The sequence below is a fragment of the Phyllobates terribilis genome, unplaced genomic scaffold (genome assembly GCF_046119375.1).
Source record: "Phyllobates terribilis strain yellow unplaced genomic scaffold, ASM4611937v1 Scaffold_79__1_contigs__length_6888602, whole genome shotgun sequence".
Classification (NCBI taxonomy): domain Eukaryota; kingdom Metazoa; phylum Chordata; class Amphibia; order Anura; family Dendrobatidae; genus Phyllobates; species Phyllobates terribilis.
Genome location: NW_027362839.1, coordinates 2,418,582 through 2,433,614, shown reverse-complemented (window position 1 = coordinate 2,433,614; position 15,033 = coordinate 2,418,582). Strand labels below are relative to the sequence as shown.

The 15,033-nt window shown below is 42.7% G+C and overlaps 7 non-coding genes across 7 annotated transcripts; all 7 read right to left on the bottom strand.

Annotated features, from left to right (window-relative positions):
* Positions 1–805: 805 nt before the first annotated feature.
* LOC141197212 (U2 spliceosomal RNA) lies at positions 806–996 on the bottom strand. Its single transcript, XR_012269517.1, has one exon. It is a non-coding gene; the product is annotated as a U2 spliceosomal RNA (small nuclear RNA).
* A 1,115-nt stretch (positions 997–2,111) lies between these two features.
* LOC141197063 (U2 spliceosomal RNA) lies at positions 2,112–2,302 on the bottom strand. The gene has a single exon (XR_012269409.1). It is a non-coding gene; the product is annotated as a U2 spliceosomal RNA (small nuclear RNA).
* A 1,115-nt stretch (positions 2,303–3,417) lies between these two features.
* Positions 3,418–3,608, bottom strand: LOC141197120 (U2 spliceosomal RNA). Its single transcript, XR_012269465.1, has one exon. It is a non-coding gene; the product is annotated as a U2 spliceosomal RNA (small nuclear RNA).
* A 1,115-nt stretch (positions 3,609–4,723) lies between these two features.
* On the bottom strand, positions 4,724–4,913 carry LOC141197144 (U2 spliceosomal RNA). The gene has a single exon (XR_012269487.1). It is a non-coding gene; the product is annotated as a U2 spliceosomal RNA (small nuclear RNA).
* Positions 4,914–11,303: 6,390 nt separating this feature from the next.
* LOC141197062 (U2 spliceosomal RNA) lies at positions 11,304–11,494 on the bottom strand. The gene has a single exon (XR_012269408.1). It is a non-coding gene; the product is annotated as a U2 spliceosomal RNA (small nuclear RNA).
* A 1,115-nt stretch (positions 11,495–12,609) lies between these two features.
* Positions 12,610–12,800, bottom strand: LOC141197061 (U2 spliceosomal RNA). The gene has a single exon (XR_012269407.1). It is a non-coding gene; the product is annotated as a U2 spliceosomal RNA (small nuclear RNA).
* Positions 12,801–13,915: 1,115 nt separating this feature from the next.
* Positions 13,916–14,106, bottom strand: LOC141197060 (U2 spliceosomal RNA). Its single transcript, XR_012269406.1, has one exon. It is a non-coding gene; the product is annotated as a U2 spliceosomal RNA (small nuclear RNA).
* Between the last annotated feature and the right edge of the window lie 927 nt (positions 14,107–15,033).

Below are 15,033 nucleotides of genomic sequence, written 5' to 3'. Positions count from 1 at the left end.
ATTACATACCTCTCCTGCTGCTGCTGCTGCTGGCTGTCCAGCAGCAGACTGAAGGTGGCTGCTGCTGTGCACAGGTATATAAAGGCTCAGAGCCTATTATGACACGCGCAGCCAGCGTTCCATTGCCACATTCCATCTACTGCAGGCAGGATACCTGGCTGGCTGAATGTCGCTGAGAAGCTCACAGAGACCGCCATAAGCAACAGTTTAACAGAATGCCACAGACTAATCAACCAAACTTTTTGGGTTGGGTTCTCTTTTATAGTCTGCAGGCATTAAATGAAAGAAGTCAGTGTTCCAGCAGAAGGAGACAACGTTTCAGAAAAGGCATTGTAGCAAACCAAAAAAGAAATTTTAAGCGCAGCAGAGTAACCAGCGCACATACCTGTTAGCTCAGGTGAGTTTAAAAGGCTGCTGTTGATAACAAGGGCATTTGCTAAATAGATGGTGTGTGTGCAACAATATACTGAAAGGTCAATTATATTGTGCAGCTTATCTCACCACCTGTAGTTATTTAGGTGAAAGCTCCAAAATGCTTGCCTAATATGTCTGTTTATCCAAAAGGAAGTAAAAAGGGAGAGCTAGAAAGATAGCATTGCATCACATTACATGGCAATGCAATGCACAGTTGCTGAAGTTGAACCAAAATGAGCTTGTAATCTGGCTTCTGCAACTTTGAACATGAAAAATCCAATGAGGAGAAGAAAAGCAAAGCCAAAGAGTCCATCCCAAAATCCGACAAACAAGCAAAATGAACAAAAAACATTGAATTCAATTCTTTCTGATTTTAGAAACTGCATTAAAGAAGGGGTGCACTGGTCCTGGAGATACTGCAATACCAGGTCAATGCGTGGAGTGGACAGAGCAAGCTCTTTTTCCATCTCCCTGTTCTAAAAATCCATTTAATATATGGTCCCCAGATAGGGGACGTATCAGATATTAAACTGATAAGAACAGATACTACACTTGATCTTAGCCAAAAGGCCGAGAAGCGATAACCAGAATTGGTTTCAAACTACGGAGCCACCCAAGGATCCTGAAAAGTCCATTTGTGGAGATGAGCTCCTGGACTCCCGTTAAGAAGACATGTTGTCAACCTCTAGATCCCTTACATGCCTGCACTTTTCGGCTTGCTGCTGCTGCAATCCACGCGTTTTAGATCTGCATAACTCCACCTCTTTAAACACAGCACCTTCACCCCCTGCTGTTCCCACCCGCCTCAACACCGTTGGAAGGGAGGAGAACCAATTAAGGCGGGGGGTGGGGTGGAACGAGCAGCTGTCTACCCTTAGCAGGAGGGCTCCTGATTACATACCTCTCCTGCTGCTGCTGCTGCTGGCTGTCCAGCAGCAGACTGAAGGTGGCTGCTGCTGTGCACAGGTATATAAAGGCTCAGAGCCTATTATGACACGCGCAGCCAGCGTTTCATTGCCACATTCCATCTACTGCAGGCAGGATACCTGGCTGGCTGAATGTCGCTGAGAAGCTCACAGAGACCGCCATAAGCAACAGTTTAACAGAATGCCACAGACTAATCAACCAAACTTTTTGGGTTGGGTTCTCTTTTATAGTCTGCAGGCATTAAATGAAAGAAGTCAGTGTTCCAGCAGAAGGAGACAACGTTTCAGAAAAGGCATTGTAGCAAACCAAAAAAGAAATTTTAAGCGCAGCAGAGTAACCAGCGCACATACCTGTTAGCTCAGGTGAGTTTAAAAGGCTGCTGTTGATAACAAGGGCATTTGCTAAATAGATGGTGTGTGTGCAACAATATACTGAAAGGTCAATTATATTGTGCAGCTTATCTCACCACCTGTAGTTATTTAGGTGAAAGCTCCAAAATGCTTGCCTAATATGTCTGTTTATCCAAAAGGAAGTAAAAAGGGAGAGCTAGAAAGATAGCATTGCATCACATTACATGGCAATGCAATGCACAGTTGCTGAAGTTGAACCAAAATGAGCTTGTAATCTGGCTTCTGCAACTTTGAACATGAAAAATCCAATGAGGAGAAGAAAAGCAAAGCCAAAGAGTCCATCCCAAAATCCGACAAACAAGCAAAATGAACAAAAAACATTGAATTCAATTCTTTCTGATTTTAGAAACTGCATTAAAGAAGGGGTGCACCGGTCCTGGAGATACTGCAATACCAGGTCAATGCGTGGAGTGGACAGAGCAAGCTCTTTTTCCATCTCCCTGTTCTAAAAATCCATTTAATATATGGTCCCCAGATAGGGGACGTATCAGATATTAAACTGATAAGAACAGATACTACACTTGATCTTAGCCAAAAGGCCGAGAAGCGATAACCAGAATTGGTTTCAAACTACGGAGCCACCCAAGGATCCTGAAAAGTCCATTTGTGGAGATGAGCTCCTGGACTCCCGTTAAGAAGACATGTTGTCAACCTCTAGATCCCTTACATGCCTGCACTTTTTGGCTTGCTGCTGCTGCAATCCACGCGTTTTAGATCTGCATAACTCCACCTCTTTAAACACAGCACCTTCACCCCCTGCTGTTCCCACCCGCCTCAACACCGTTGGAAGGGAGGAGAACCAATTAAGGCGGGGGGTGGGGTGGAACGAGCAGCTGTCTACCCTTAGCAGGAGGGCTCCTGATTACATACCTCTCCTGCTGCTGCTGCTGCTGGCTGTCCAGCAGCAGACTGAAGGTGGCTGCTGCTGTGCACAGGTATATAAAGGCTCAGAGCCTATTATGACACGCGCAGCCAGCGTTCCATTGCCACATTCCATCTACTGCAGGCAGGATACCTGGCTGGCTGAATGTCGCTGAGAAGCTCACAGAGACCGCCATAAGCAACAGTTTAACAGAATGCCACAGACTAATCAACCAAACTTTTTGGGTTGGGTTCTCTTTTATAGTCTGCAGGCATTAAATGAAAGAAGTCAGTGTCCCAGCAGAAGGAGACAACGTTTCAGAAAAGGCATTGTAGCAAACCAAAAAAGAAATTTTAAGCGCAGCAGAGTAACCAGCGCACATACCTGTTAGCTCAGGTGAGTTTAAAAGGCTGCTGTTGATAACAAGGGCATTTGCTAAATAGATGGTGTGTGTGCAACAATATACTGAAAGGTCAATTATATTGTGCAGCTTATCTCACCACCTGTAGTTATTTAGGTGAAAGCTCCAAAATGCTTGCCTAATATGTCTGTTTATCCAAAAGGAAGTAAAAAGGGAGAGCTAGAAAGATAGCATTGCATCACATTACATGGCAATGCAATGCACAGTTGCTGAAGTTGAACCAAAATGAGCTTGTAATCTGGCTTCTGCAACTTTGAACATGAAAAATCCAATGAGGAGAAGAAAAGCAAAGCCAAAGAGTCCATCCCAAAATCCGACAAACAAGCAAAATGAACAAAAAACATTGAATTCAATTCTTTCTGATTTTAGAAACTGCATTAAAGAAGGGGTGCACTGGTCCTGGAGATACTGCAATACCAGGTCAATGCGTGGAGTGGACAGAGCAAGCTCTTTTTCCATCTCCCTGTTCTAAAAATCCATTTAATATATGGTCCCCAGATAGGGGACGTATCAGATATTAAACTGATAAGAACAGATACTACACTTGATCTTAGCCAAAAGGCCGAGAAGCGATAACCAGAATTGGTTTCAAACTACGGAGCCACCCAAGGATCCTGAAAAGTCCATTTGTGGAGATGAGCTCCTGGACTCCCGTTAAGAAGACATGTTGTCAACCTCTAGATCCCTTACATGCCTGCACTTTTCGGCTTGCTGCTGCTGCAATCCACGCGTTTTAGATCTGCATAACTCCACCTCTTTAAACACAGCACCTTCACCCCCTGCTGTTCCCACCCGCCTCAACACCGTTGGAAGGGAGGAGAACCAATTAAGGCGGGGGGTGGGGTGGAACGAGCAGCTGTCTACCCTTAGCAGGAGGGCTCCTGATTACATACCTCTCCTGCTGCTGCTGCTGCTGGCTGTCCAGCAGCAGACTGAAGGTGGCTGCTGCTGTGCACAGGTATATAAAGGCTCAGAGCCTATTATGACACGCGCAGCCAGCGTTCCATTGCCACATTCCATCTACTGCAGGCAGGATACCTGGCTGGCTGAATGTCGCTGAGAAGCTCACAGAGACCGCCATAAGCAACAGTTTAACAGAATGCCACAGACTAATCAACCAAACTTTTTGGGTTGGGTTCTCTTTTATAGTCTGCAGGCATTAAATGAAAGAAGTCAGTGTTCCAGCAGAAGGAGACAACGTTTCAGAAAAGGCATTGTAGCAAACCAAAAAAGAAATTTTAAGCGCAGCAGAGTAACCAGCGCACATACCTGTTAGCTCAGGTGAGTTTAAAAGGCTGCTGTTGATAACAAGGGCATTTGCTAAATAGATGGTGTGTGTGCAACAATATACTGAAAGGTCAATTATATTGTGCAGCTTATCTCACCACCTGTAGTTATTTAGGTGAAAGCTCCAAAATGCTTGCCTAATATGTCTGTTTATCCAAAAGGAAGTAAAAAGGGAGAGCTAGAAAGATAGCATTGCATCACATTACATGGCAATGCAATGCACAGTTGCTGAAGTTGAACCAAAATGAGCTTGTAATCTGGCTTCTGCAACTTTGAACATGAAAAATCCAATGAGGAGAAGAAAAGCAAAGCCAAAGAGTCCATCCCAAAATCCGACAAACAAGCAAAATGAACAAAAAACATTGAATTCAATTCTTTCTGATTTTAGAAACTGCATTAAAGAAGGGGTGCACTGGTCCTGGAGATACTGCAATACCAGGTCAATGCGTGGAGTGGACAGAGCAAGCTCTTTTTCCATCTCCCTGTTCTAAAAATCCATTTAATATATGGTCCCCAGATAGGGGACGTATCAGATATTAAACTGATAAGAACAGATTTTTTTTTTAAATTTGGCTATCCCCTGCAGAGGGATAAAACCGTTTATTAAAACTTTAACAAATTACAAGCATAATTACACAAATACCAAACGTTAAAAGACAAATGAAATTTACAAAACAAAAAAATACAAAGATTTTAAATAATTAGGTTCCATTGGTCAACAAGCCATTTTTTGGAAATATGTACATTCTTCTTTTTGTCAATTAAATAATAAGTATACATTTCACATAAACATAAACTTAAAACATCATTCACTGATAAAACATCTTGTTTAAAAATAGCAATGTTGCGCGCTTTCCAGAGAGATGACTTGGCGCAGTTCACTGTCTTCCAAGCCATTGTGTACTGGTCCATTGTGGGGCATTCCATAAGTCCGTATAGCACAGTTTTATATGTAAAGTCCTTGAGGTCTGCCACCCTTTCCAGTAGGGGGAGCAGTCTTCTCCAGAAATCCTTTGCAAAATTACATGTCCATAATAGATGTTCCACCGTTTCCTCGTCTTGGCATCCGGCTCTTGGGCAGATGGCAGACCTCACAAATCCTCTTCTGTATTGGAATGCCCGGCAAGGAAGACAGCGGTGCATGCAACTCCAAGCCAGATCTCTCTGTTCATTAAAAAGATAAAAAACGTTAATCATTTTCCAGATAGACATAGATTTGTCATCATCATATCTGTCAACATTACATATTTCCTCACTTTTACGTATTTCTTTAATTAGTTTCTTACTATTTCTTAATTCCTCTATTTTCTTAGTCCCTAAATTAAAATCGGACACTATTTTCCTTAAAATCTCATAATGCGTCGACAAATTAAAAGCATGGGGCACAGATATATTAACTTCATACCATCCAAACTTTCTCATAAAAAATCCTGTATTAAAACGCATAAAAAAGGACCAATAGTGATTCTTAAAAAGGGCATTAAAACAGTAAACGAACAGATGGATTAAAAGAAACCTATTAAAATCTGGAAAATCTTTACCACCTTTTACTTTTGATTTCATCACGATTTCTCTTTTCAGCTTTTCCATTTTTGAGTTCCAAAAGAAGGTAAAACAGGTTTTGGTTATCTTTTTTAAAACATTAACAGGCGGGGGGAAAACCATGCTAAGATACAATAAAAGAGGTAAAATCACCATCTTTAAAACCAATACTTTACCCTCCATTGTAAGTCTCCTCATGTTCCACATACATATTTTCGTATTTACTTTCTGTGTAACTGTTTCCCATCTATTATAACCATCATTATTTTCAGTGAATGATATACCTAAAATGGAAATGGATTCGGAGACATTAATTGGTACATCACGTAAAATCATCCCCCCAACACTTAAAATGTTACACTTATTAAAATTGATTTTAAAACCAGAAGCTAGGCAAAAGGATTGCACTTGATGGAGAGTGGCCGTAAGTGATGGTGCATCTGTACACAAGACCGCCACGTCATCCATGTAGCCTACAACCTTGGCCTCCAAACCACCGCTTCCAGGCAGAGGGACACCGCATATCTGTTTATTTTGGCGTATTGCACATAACATTGGTTCCAGTGCACAGATAAACAGTAGGGGGGACAGAGGGCATCCCTGTTTCACCCCTGACCGTAAAAATACCTCTTGTGTCTTAAAACCATTCACTAAAATCTTACTTGTACAATCCTTGTAAAATGCTTTAAGCGATAGTAAAAACCCTTCTGGTATGCCCATTTTCTCTAAAACTTTAAAAAGATAAAAGTGTGAGACACGGTCAAATGCTTTTTCAAAATCAATAGATAAAATCGCCATTTTCCCCTTTCTGTCTTTCACATCCTCAATACAGTCTTTCACTAAATTCAGATTGTCCCATATACTGCGCCCCGGCACCCCACACACTTGATTAGAATGAATAACTTTGCTGATGACTTCTTTTAGACGATTTGCACAAATTTTAGCCATTATTTTATAGTCACAATTTAAAAGTGTTATTGGTCTCCAGTTTTCTAATTTTGATTTATCGCCTTTTTTGTATAGGAGGGAGACTTCACCTTTCTTCCAGGAATTTAATAAAACCTTATTATTAAAAACCTCAGTAAACAAATAAAACAAATCATCTTTTAAAATATCATAAAAACATACATAAAATTCTATTGGGATGCCATCAGGACCAGGGACCTTTCCAGTTTTAAAACTTTTAATAGTTTTTAACACTTCTTGTTCCGTTAAAACTTGGGATAAAAACTCTTGGGATGCGGGATCTAAAACAGCTGTTAGTCCTTGCAGCGAATCATCCATTAATTTATTATCTATATTTTTTCCATTAAAAAGATTAGAAAAAAAACCCTCAACTTTACCCAGCATATTTTTTATATTATTCTCACCATCTATATGGTCAATTATCACTTTTTCTTTTTTATTTTTCCTAAAAAAATATCTGGAACACTTTTCATTTTCTTCTATATGTTGTACTCTAGAACGAAAAATTATCTCTTTTCCTTTTTGTTCTAGCCATTTTGAAATCTCTTCTTTTAAGTTTGAAATATCAAGTTGTACATCTATCCCATTGTCTCTGAGCTTAAATAATGTTTGTAGGCGGGTATTTAAAATTCTATATTCTTCATATTTTTCTTTGGCTCTACATATACTCTTTTTAATAAAAAAGTCTTTTATTTTTACTTTCATTCTATCCCACCATACACTCATAGTCTCATTTGTTTTTTTCCCTTTTCTACATTTCCTATAAAACTCAATAAAATCTGATAAAATCTGCGGGTCGGTTAAAAGGGATACGTTCATTTTCCAGCTTTTCTTACCACATTTTTTGTTGTCATTTACTTTTATGGTAAAGGATAAAAGTTTATGGTCTGAAAATATATTAGTTAAAACTTCACATTTGGCAGGTATTGTTTTATCTGAACCAAAAATAAAATCAATCCTAGAGCTACAATTAGCATTGCTCCAAGTGAAACCGGCGTCCTCTGTGCTGTCACTATGACACTCTTTATATATGTCTATCAATTTAGCATCTTTGACTATATCATGTAGCATACCTGAGGTTTTATCGTAGTTCCTGCTTACAGAGCTGGAGCGCCGGTTTTCACCTTTTAAAACACAATTAAAATCCCCTGCTAAGATAAAAGGTTCAGAGTTATTAATAAATAATGGTAAAAGATCAAGCATTTCGGCTCTTTCATTTTTCTCTGGGGATCCATAAAAATTTAAAAACTGCCATCTAATACCATCAATAAAAGCTTTCACTAATAAAATACGACCTGGTAAAATTTCCTGAATAAAATCAATTAAAACGTTCCCTTTAAAAAGTATGGCTACACCCGCTGATCCTGCAGCATTCGATCCGGACCAGACAGATGGCCCACACTTCCACTCATCTTTATATTTTTGATATGACATTTCATGTGGTATATTACATTCTTGCAGAAAAAATACAGATGCAGTAAAACACGTAAAAAAATTAAAAAGAGCAGTTCTTCTCGTGTTAGATTTTATGCCTCTCACGTTGAGGGAAATACCTTTGAGTTCAGCCATCATTAGAAAATGTAGAAATTTTAATTAGGTAACTAAGAGCAACGGATTTACCTGTCCGATGAACCTGATCAGACCACTGGGCTTGCGCCTCCCTCCTCATCTGATAGTATCGTCACGAGAGTCTCCGTGGAGGAGGAAAGATTACCACATTTATATAAACCCGACGCTACACTGGCATAGCTCGGAGGGCTGGCTGGCAGAACCCGCTGGGTCTCCATTGGCTGGCCATGCAGTTCCTCACCAGGTGGGTCCCCGAGGGGTTCCGCCGCCCCTGTTTGACCTGTAGAAGGTCGTCCTATAGGTGGAGGTTGCGCACAAGGCAGAGCCTCTGACTCTTCAGAGGCAGCAAGATCCCGGTCCCCACCTGTAGCAGCGGAGACCGAAACCCCTGAGGGTCCAGCGTCCACGTCCCCTTCTGGAGAAGTGTCCATCTGTTCACCTCCTGCTGCCTCCTCCGAACCACCCTTTTTCTTTTTCTTAGGACCCACCTTTATCCACTCAGCGCCCTCAGCACTAGGAGACCCAGACTGGGCATGGGCTTCTGTGTCGGCCTTTTGCCGGTCCCTTTTGACCTTACCAGTAGTGCCCTTCTGCTCCTTCTCAGCCCTCCTTTTGGACTCCCGCAGGTCCTGCAGCCAGGTTTTGGGATTTGGTATTTTACCTGTCATAGACTCTGGAGACACTTCACTATTTGGTACGCCCTTATTGTCTCCAGAGGCTCCAGGTTGTTGTTCCTCCTCCTGAGGGGTGGTCTGATCTTTTGGTCCTTGGTCGGACGTCTTGGACTTCCCCTTTTGCTCATCTTCCCGAAATCTGTGAGGGCAAGAAAAATAAAAGTGACCTGGAGTCTGGCAAAAACTGCATTTCTTTTCCTTAGGGCATTCTTTTGTCTCATGTTCTTCACTAGCACAATTTCTACATGATACATGACAGTTTTCTTTTGAATGACCATAGCGCCCACAATTTCTGCAATATACTGGCATCCCAGAAAAGAAGAAATCCCCATTTGTTTGCCCAATTTTGAAACGGGCAGGGGGGAGCCGTATACCACCTGGTGTATTTGGATCTCTTGTACACTTCACAAGGAATTTCCACTTAGATGTCCATATGTTATATTCGTTTAATATCTTCCCAATACATTTAACACTTTTAAAATAAATTGCTAGAAATGACATTACTTCTGGAGCAGAAACAAAGGGCGAAAATATTTTTACAATAACCAGTCTTACCTCATCCAGGACGTGCTCAACAATTTGTATCCCTTTCAAAACAGGACTATTTTCAACTTTTTTTAACTTTTCTAGTACATCTCTAAAAATACCTTCTCCGGTGAATGTGATGTCATAGTCACCTCTTCTGGGATAATCCTGGATGGAGAGAATTTCATTCCTTTGTACGCCAAGAAGGTTCCTGAGCACGTCCTGGACTACATACCCTAATTTCCTCATATCCGAGCCACCCGCCGTGAAGTGAACTCGGATAGAGTTTTTTAGCCTCGCATAGAGAGGCACGAGGTTAGGGTCAACCTCCATGGAAAAACGCAACAAGGTTGCAAATTGCAGCCGCTTGCAATCTGCGCTCCCAGTGTTCTTGCAGCGAAAAACACCTGGAAGCTGGGGGATCGCAACTCGTTACCCTGGGACTAAGCCCTCTCCCTAATAGCAGCAAGCAGGTTAAGTCCACCAAAGTGGACGATCCTGCCAGGCCAAGGAGAGGGGTACCCGAGTGCCCTTCAACCACAATCTCCTGCAATAAAGCACTTGATCGTAGCCAAAAGGCCGAGAAGCGATAACCAGAATTGGTTTCAAACTACGGAGCCACCCAAGGATCCTGAAAAGTCCATTTGTGGAGATGAGCTCCTGGACTCCCGTTAAGAAGACATGTTGTCAACCTCTAGATCCCTTACATGCCTGCACTTTTCGGCTTGCTGCTGCTGCAATCCACGCGTTTTAGATCTGCATAACTCCACCTCTTTAAACACAGCACCTTCACCCCCTGCTGTTCCCACCCGCCTCAACACCGTTGGAAGGGAGGAGAACCAATTAAGGCGGGGGGTGGGGTGGAACGAGCAGCTGTCTACCCTTAGCAGGAGGGCTCCTGATTACATACCTCTCCTGCTGCTGCTGCTGCTGGCTGTCCAGCAGCAGACTGAAGGTGGCTGCTGCTGTGCACAGGTATATAAAGGCTCAGAGCCTATTATGACACGCGCAGCCAGCGTTCCATTGCCACATTCCATCTACTGCAGGCAGGATACCTGGCTGGCTGAATGTCGCTGAGAAGCTCACAGAGACCGCCATAAGCAACAGTTTAACAGAATGCCACAGACTAATCAACCAAACTTTTTGGGTTGGGTTCTCTTTTATAGTCTGCAGGCATTAAATGAAAGAAGTCAGTGTTCCAGCAGAAGGAGACAACGTTTTAGAAAAGGCATTGTAGCAAACCAAAAAAGAAATTTTAAGCGCAGCAGAGTAACCAGCGCACATACCTGTTAGCTCAGGTGAGTTTAAAAGGCTGCTGTTGATAACAAGGGCATTTGCTAAATAGATGGTGTGTGTGCAACAATATACTGAAAGGTCAATTATATTGTGCAGCTTATCTCACCACCTGTAGTTATTTAGGTGAAAGCTCCAAAATGCTTGCCTAATATGTCTGTTTATCCAAAAGGAAGTAAAAAGGGAGAGCTAGAAAGATAGCATTGCATCACATTACATGGCAATGCAATGCACAGTTGCTGAAGTTGAACCAAAATGAGCTTGTAATCTGGCTTCTGCAACTTTGAACATGAAAAATCCAATGAGGAGAAGAAAAGCAAAGCCAAAGAGTCCATCCCAAAATCCGACAAACAAGCAAAATGAACAAAAAACATTGAATTCAATTCTTTCTGATTTTAGAAACTGCATTAAAGAAGGGGTGCACCGGTCCTGGAGATACTGCAATACCAGGTCAATGCGTGGAGTGGACAGAGCAAGCTCTTTTTCCATCTCCCTGTTCTAAAAATCCATTTAATATATGGTCCCCAGATAGGGGACGTATCAGATATTAAACTGATAAGAACAGATACTACACTTGATCTTAGCCAAAAGGCCGAGAAGCGATAACCAGAATTGGTTTCAAACTACGGAGCCACCCAAGGATCCTGAAAAGTCCATTTGTGGAGATGAGCTCCTGGACTCCCGTTAAGAAGACATGTTGTCAACCTCTAGATCCCTTACATGCCTGCACTTTTCGGCTTGCTGCTGCTGCAATCCACGCGTTTTAGATCTGCATAACTCCACCTCTTTAAACACAGCACCTTCACCCCCTGCTGTTCCCACCCGCCTCAACACCGTTGGAAGGGAGGAGAATCAATTAAGGCGGGGGGTGGGGTGGAACGAGCAGCTGTCTACCCTTAGCAGGAGGGCTCCTGATTACATACCTCTCCTGCTGCTGCTGCTGCTGGCTGTCCAGCAGCAGACTGAAGATGGCTGCTGCTGTGCACAGGTATATAAAGGCTCAGAGCCTATTATGACACGCGCAGCCAGCGTTCCATTGCCACATTCCATCTACTGCAGGCAGGATACCTGGCTGGCTGAATGTCGCTGAGAAGCTCACAGAGACCGCCATAAGCAACAGTTTAACAGAATGCCACAGACTAATCAACCAAACTTTTTGGGTTGGGTTCTCTTTTATAGTCTGCAGGCATTAAATGAAAGAAGTCAGTGTTCCAGCAGAAGGAGACAACGTTTCAGAAAAGGCATTGTAGCAAACCAAAAAAGAAATTTTAAGCGCAGCAGAGTAACCAGCGCACATACCTGTTAGCTCAGGTGAGTTTAAAAGGCTGCTGTTGATAACAAGGGCATTTGCTAAATAGATGGTGTGTGTGCAACAATATACTGAAAGGTCAATTATATTGTGCAGCTTATCTCACCACCTGTAGTTATTTAGGTGAAAGCTCCAAAATGCTTGCCTAATATGTCTGTTTATCCAAAAGGAAGTAAAAAGGGAGAGCTAGAAAGATAGCATTGCATCACATTACATGGCAATGCAATGCACAGTTGCTGAAGTTGAACCAAAATGAGCTTGTAATCTGGCTTCTGCAACTTTGAACATGAAAAATCCAATGAGGAGAAGAAAAGCAAAGCCAAAGAGTCCATCCCAAAATCCGACAAACAAGCAAAATGAACAAAAAACATTGAATTCAATTCTTTCTGATTTTAGAAACTGCATTAAAGAAGGGGTGCACCGGTCCTGGAGATACTGCAATACCAGGTCAATGCGTGGAGTGGACAGAGCAAGCTCTTTTTCCATCTCCCTGTTCTAAAAATCCATTTAATATATGGTCCCCAGATAGGGGACGTATCAGATATTAAACTGATAAGAACAGATACTACACTTGATCTTAGCCAAAAGGCCGAGAAGCGATAACCAGAATTGGTTTCAAACTACGGAGCCACCCAAGGATCCTGAAAAGTCCATTTGTGGAGATGAGCTCCTGGACTCCCGTTAAGAAGACATGTTGTCAACCTCTAGATCCCTTACATGCCTGCACTTTTCGGCTTGCTGCTGCTGCAATCCACGCGTTTTAGATCTGCATAACTCCACCTCTTTAAACACAGCACCTTCACCCCCTGCTGTTCCCACCCGCCTCAACACCGTTGGAAGGGAGGAGAACCAATTAAGGTGGGGGGTGGGGTGGAACGAGCAGCTGTCTACCCTTAGCAGGAGGGCTCCTGATTACATACCTCTCCTGCTGCTGCTGCTGCTGGCTGTCCAGCAGCAGACTGAAGGTGGCTGCTGCTGTGCACAGGTATATAAAGGCTCAGAGCCTATTATGACACGCGCAGCCAGCGTTCCATTGCCACATTCCATCTACTGCAGGCAGGATACCTGGCTGGCTGAATGTCGCTGAGAAGCTCACAGAGACCGCCATAAGCAACAGTTTAACAGAATGCCACAGACTAATCAACCAAACTTTTTGGGTTGGGTTCTCTTTTATAGTCTGCAGGCATTAAATGAAAGAAGTCAGTGTTCCAGCAGAAGGAGACAACGTTTCAGAAAAGGCATTGTAGCAAACCAAAAAAGAAATTTTAAGCGCAGCAGAGTAACCAGCGCACATACCTGTTAGCTCAGGTGAGTTTAAAAGGCTGCTGTTGATAACAAGGGCATTTGCTAAATAGATGGTGTGTGTGCAACAATATACTGAAAGGTCAATTATATTGTGCAGCTTATCTCACCACCTGTAGTTATTTAGGTGAAAGCTCCAAAATGCTTGCCTAATATGTCTGTTTATCCAAAAGGAAGTAAAAAGGGAGAGCTAGAAAGATAGCATTGCATCACATTACATGGCAATGCAATGCACAGTTGCTGAAGTTGAACCAAAATGAGCTTGTAATCTGGCTTCTGCAACTTTGAACATGAAAAATCCAATGAGGAGAAGAAAAGCAAAGCCAAAGAGTCCATCCCAAAATCCGACAAACAAGCAAAATGAACAAAAAACATTGAATTCAATTCTTTCTGATTTTAGAAACTGCATTAAAGAAGGGGTGCACCGGTCCTGGAGATACTGCAATACCAGGTCAATGCGTGGAGTGGACAGAGCAAGCTCTTTTTCCATCTCCCTGTTCTAAAAATCCATTTAATATATGGTCCCCAGATAGGGGACGTATCAGATATTAAACTGATAAGAACAGATACTACACTTGATCTTAGCCAAAAGGCCGAGAAGCGATAACCAGAATTGGCTTCAAACTACGGAGCCACCCAAGGATCCTGAAAAGTCCATTTGTGGAGATGAGCTCCTGGACTCCCGTTAAGAAGACATGTTGTCAACCTCTAGATCCCTTACATGCCTGCACTTTTCGGCTTGCTGCTGCTGCAATCCACGCGTTTTAGATCTGCATAACTCCACCTCTTTAAACACAGCACCTTCACCCCCTGCTGTTCCCACCCGCCTCAACACCGTTGGAAGGGAGGAGAACCAATTAAGGCGGGGGGTGGGGTGGAACGAGCAGCTGTCTACCCTTAGCAGGAGGGCTCCTGATTACATACCTCTCCTGCTGCTGCTGCTGCTGGCTGTCCAGCAGCAGACTGAAGGTGGCTGCTGCTGTGCACAGGTATATAAAGGCTCAGAGCCTATTATGACACGCGCAGCCAGCGTTCCATTGCCACATTCCATCTACTGCAGGCAGGATACCTGGCTGGCTGAATGTCGCTGAGAAGCTCACAGAGACCGCCATAAGCAACAGTTTAACAGAATGCCACAGACTAATCAACCAAACTTTTTGGGTTGGGTTCTCTTTTATAGTCTGCAGGCATTAAATGAAAGAAGTCAGTGTTCCAGCAGAAGGAGACAACGTTTTAGAAAAGGCATTGTAGCAAACCAAAAAAGAAATTTTAAGCGCAGCAGAGTAACCAGCGCACATACCTGTTAGCTCAGGTGAGTTTAAAAGGCTGCTGTTGATAACAAGGGCATTTGCTAAATAGATGGTGTGTGTGCAACAATATACTGAAAGGTCAATTATATTGTGCAGCTTATCTCACCACCTGTAGTTATTTAGGTGAAAGCTCCAAAATGCTTGCCTAATATGTCTGTTTATCCAAAAGGAAGTAAAAAGGGAGAGCTAGAAAGATAGCATTGCATCACATTACATGGCAAT